Below are 5,284 nucleotides of genomic sequence, written 5' to 3' on the forward strand. Positions count from 1 at the left end.
AATTTTCAGGGTAAGTGGCCCGGATGATGTATATTGACCCCCTAAAGTGGTTTGGTTTGAAACCCGGATTTGATATTTTTCGCTGATTTTTGAAACAACTGGAAAATGACTTAAAAAATGATACCGGTGTTGTGCCTATTAGCGAGATCAACAAATCTCTAGATTTCTCTAAATTTGCAGTGAAACTCCTCAAATATGGCTTCAGGTGATCCAATTCAGGTCTATAAAGACAGGGTAGCTGCCAGAAGCAGCATTGCAAGTAATAAGGCATGTAGGGTCTGGATGTGGGGGGCTAAACGAATGTTAGGGTCTATGAAATATGGTGAGATGAGTGCCAAGCTGCCTGGGTGCAAATCGAAAAAATTTTCTGTGCATAGATTGGTGTACATTTTACACAATACACATGATTTGACACCCCAGGGTGATGTCTCGCACCTTTGTCATAACTCATTATGCGTCAATTTGGAACATTTGACCCTTGAACCGCATAAAATTAATAATAATAGACAGCGCTGCTTGTCGCTAGGCGTGTGTCAGGGACATGGTGTGTACCAAGCCTGCTTGATTAATTTATATTTGGGGGATAATCAAGGTATGCTATGCTACTTCAAATCATGTTGCAGAATGTTATTTTGAATCCTGGCTTCAAATTTAACTAGCATGCTAACTTTAACCCCCTCCCAGTTAAAGCGTTCAGTGTTATGTAATATATTTACCTTTTTGGTTGATATTTCTTGACTCCTTTCCCCTTTCTAACTGGTCGTGTGGTGGAAGACAGTCTTCTTGTATTGAACATTATACTGTTTACTTTGCTGTAGGCGATCGAGGTTCTTCATCGCGTGGGATTCAAGGTTAATTGGAACATCTAAACACTCTAATTTCGCTTTTGCACTCTTGGAGAGAAAGTTATTCACACGGTGTATAGCGCTGTTGGCCCGGGGAAAGGCATTCCGACTGAATGTAATGTTTTTAGGCAAACTGGCCGACAAGCCGCGATTGGTCGCTTCAGGTTTGTTTGTGTTATAACCTGTTTTCAATGTTTCTACTGCAGATTCCCCCAGTCGAATTTCTAACAACAACTGCAACATGTTTTTGTCCACTTTAGTCAATGAAAGTTCAAATCCCCTCCTTTGGCCAAAGGACTTGAAGTATGGTGACTGTTTGAACCATGAATTTCGCACTCCACCCCCACAAAGGTTATATTTGTTGCCGCGACATTTCGAACAGTTCCCAGAGTAGCACTCAACCAATGACTGAACTAGGGGTCCAAGTTTCTTAGAAGCTTTGTCAATATCACCATTCGTGTCTCTAAATAATAAGTCCAACGCCCGACTTGATCTTGTTTTTATATCAAGCATGAACAGTTTCTTGCAACTTTTTTTCTCTTCCGCTGTATCGCCAGGAAAACAGTTCTCGCAAAGCTCAGATTTTAAACCAGCCCTGAACATGGCCTGCCCCAGGTGGATAGGGTCGGTTTGGGGTTTGACATTAAAAAGGGTTTTAAAGATCTTATCAGTTGCATCTTTCACACCATGATATGCAGCACTGTCCCCATCTGTAGTCAAGTACTCGATATGAATCCCTTCCTTCGCAAGATTCTGGGCAATGGTTTTTGCCAGGGAATATTCGGTGAACGGGTCAGACTCAGGAAAGTTAGCTGTACATTGGTGATGCCTTTCATTGTGAATGCTAGGGGTGTCTATATTTCTTGCCGCTGACTGTCGAGTAGTAGGCCTAGGCTTTTCGACCTGTTGTGGTTTTTTTATGTTTGGGGCACTTCCACAATTAACTGGTAATCCCCGAGCTCGATGGTATGCACCACACCAACACAGTTTATTATCAAACGCAATGTCTATCACTTTTTTTTCATCAGTCAAATTTTCAGTTGCAATTTCAATAACCTGAGAAGCAGCCTGGCCAAGTTTGCCCCTGGTTGTGATGCGCTGACTGTTGTAACGCCCATCCATTGAAACATTAAATGCCCCAGTGTCTGAATGTCCTCGCAATCGGTTTATTTCCCTCAAATCATTTCTGATATTGGCCATATCCCTCTGATTCAGAGAAACTATCTTTTCCCCAACTTTATTCGCTTGTGTTTGCATGTGACTAAGACAAGGTGTCGGTAACCCCATGGTGTTCAGAATTTGGCTAGCTTTGAAGTTTCCAATAGTTGAATCCAAGAGTGCACATTGTAGTGAAATGTTTGGAACAGCAGTTTTAGGCCCCCCTGTTGGTGCAGACTCCAACTCTGAATATAATTTTCTCTTTTCTGATTTGTGCATACAGTTATTGCATTTTACTCTAACAGTCACAAATAGACCCCTCTTATTAGTTTCAAGGTACGAAAAGTCTGGACTGTCACAACCTGTCTGGTTGTGAGACAAAATCACATTGTTCATCAAAGCCATCAATTTTTCAGTACTAATAACGTAATTCTCATCCCTAATCCTCCTCATGCTATTAACTGAATGTTTTGCTGAATGAATATGTACATCTTGATATTTTTGTGGTGGCTTGACATGCTCAATTGGGCGTAAAAGTTTAATCCTACCAGAAGGTCGGTTGTGAATGTCTGGAACAATCCTCTCTCCGTCTCGTCCTCGAGTTGTGACTCGCATATATTGAACTTCTGGCAGCCTAATCCATGTCGGCATATCATGTACAACTGAATAATCCTTTCTACATTTGTAACGGCTATGTCCCTTTCTGAAATAAGTTCGTTTCCGTTTTGAAACCCCAGTATGGAGACAATCCGCACGTCGACTCCGCCTAGTCACACCCATCTTGGTTCGTTGGAATACCCAGCACATACTGATTCGTTTTCATTTTGGTGAGGTACCTGGAAGCAAAAGGGGTCAATTATAAACAAGGGATCTCTCACCATCTCAGAAGAAAAGAAAAAAACTCTGTATCAAGGTTTTTAAGGCCAAGAGATGGACTAGTGAACCACTTCTGCTGAAAGACGAGCAAATATGGGTCGCCCAGGTGTCCATTACTTGCTAATATTTTTTATATCTCTTGATTGACAACAGAAAAGATTTCTGTTTCTGGGAGGTTAGGAACCAGGGTATCAAACATACTGAAATTTGCATAAAAAGGGGTACAGACTATTGCATAATATTACATAACAACTGGGCGGAGCTTGACAAATTTGGGTGTGTCCCTATTATGTAACTATTTTATAGGAAGAATCACATGTTTGGTCATTTTTCAATCATTTTTCAGAAGAGGACACATCAGACTGACCCTTTCAATAGAAATTGGTGAGAACCTTGGTATTTGATGGAAGTGGTCATCTGTTGAGTACGTTGGACATCTATACTGAAAGTGTCTTTGGTTTGCATGTAAGTTACATAAGTAAATTAATTATAATGTTGTGCCTAAGGCCTATACTACAGGCCATGACCCACTTCTAAAACAATGCTAGTTACATAGTCTACCTGAAGGAATGGTACTCACCTGTCAGATATATCCAAACGTTTCAGAAATCAACGATCTGCGTGTACATGCCGGGTCAACATGCTGACTCAAAATACATGCATCTATACACATGAATATACACAAAAAGTTCATTCCCAAAAAAAGGGCCAAAAAGGGCCAACTCACGTTTACTCCACCAATAACATCGATATTTGATTGATCATCGTAATCAGTGAGACCCTCGGACTCTTCACTACCATCATTGTCGGCTAAAATTTGATCTAGAGCAGCCGAAACACTGAACTTTCGTTTTGCTGGGTTCGCCATTGTTCTCGAAACACACTCCTCCGATATCGTCACGTCAATTGCATGAAACTCTATAAAATGTATAGCAACCTACATTGGAACGAGATTTAAGTTGGATACAACGTTGCAAACCTCGTTCCCAGACACAAAGTTTCCCGATATACGCAAGCATGGGGGCAGGGCGGGCTTTTTGAATGCGTGGCGGCGGGTGCCGTTCTAGCGAGATTCGGGCATGCCGGCGAGTGCCGTTCTATTAGCTAAAGGGTTAAGTAAATTAATAAACAGTTCGCTTATTGACTTCCAAGGTCGATCGATATTGTGTGCTTTAGCTTTGAAACCTGTCCTGGAATCAGGTTTACATCCTTACACTTTTCCATAGATCTGATATGCATGACGTGATGGCAGCACGGCATAAAATATACTGACGGTCGAGGGTGATAGAAGGACTGCAAGTCCGTAAAAGTTTTGTCACACCGCACACAGGACTTCTTATATAAATATTTTTTGAATAAATGGGCTTGGTGTCTAATATGCCTGCGAAGTGTGCTGTTCAAGGAAGTAGTGATAAATGGCCCTTTGCCCTCTTGCGAGGAATCCACCAGCGCTAAAATGTCTGCTTTCTGCTACGATAAAATAGGAGGTGTAAAAGAGTTATGCAACCCAACCAAATTTAGTAGACGGGTCATAATGGACGCCGCCGTTTGTTAATTGAGGTGCTGCTGCACAGCTATACGGATCATTTATAATGTTGCGGTTGGAGTTGGGTGTAATGCCACTCCGAAGCCCAGCGGTAACAGACATTAATGTTACCCTGAATCGTCACTTTCTTTGTCTGAATTATGTTTTCGTTTGTTTCCCGATGGACTGGGATTGGCTCTAAATAACTCTTCAGCATTACTTGGCATGTCTAACTTACTGTGCGGAGCCTTTTCACACTGGAGAAAAGTCATACCGCATTGATTCTCTTCTGGCGGGTTCTCTTTTGTGTTTGATTCTGTGGGTGGACGGCAGTCAGAAATGTTCGATGGTAGACCTCCGAGTGTCCATCCGGGAGATCCAATTGCTGCTCGTATATACGTAATACACAACAGCGGGGCTGCATCGACATCTTCTTCATTGAATATCACGGAAGACTTCTTTCTGGCTCAAAGTTTATTTCAGAAGGCAGAATGGCAGCACTCTTGACCTTGGTGAGGGTTCTGACTCAGGCAGTCGGCACTAAATGGGAGTTAGCCAGAACTGACTCATGAACTAACCAAACCACTGCTACCAATATTGCAACACCAACACACATGGATAAGCATACACAACCAAAATTACGCATTTGCGCTCAACACAATTTCCTCACTTTGGTTCTGAATACCTAGTTCAGATTCACTCAACTTTTTCTCAGGTTCACTCTTCACCTTTGACACATAAAATTCTTCAGCATTTGGGTTTAATTTACTAATCACATTCACTGGCGGCAATTTGTTCAATAATTCATTGATTGGCTTGGTTGCATGATATGTTGGTTCTGCAAATGTTGCACTGCAATGATTTTTGAGTTTTTCTCTGC

Source organism: Lineus longissimus, chromosome 4, assembly GCF_910592395.1.
Source record: "Lineus longissimus chromosome 4, tnLinLong1.2, whole genome shotgun sequence".
NCBI classification, from domain to species: Eukaryota; Metazoa; Nemertea; class Pilidiophora; order Heteronemertea; family Lineidae; genus Lineus; species Lineus longissimus.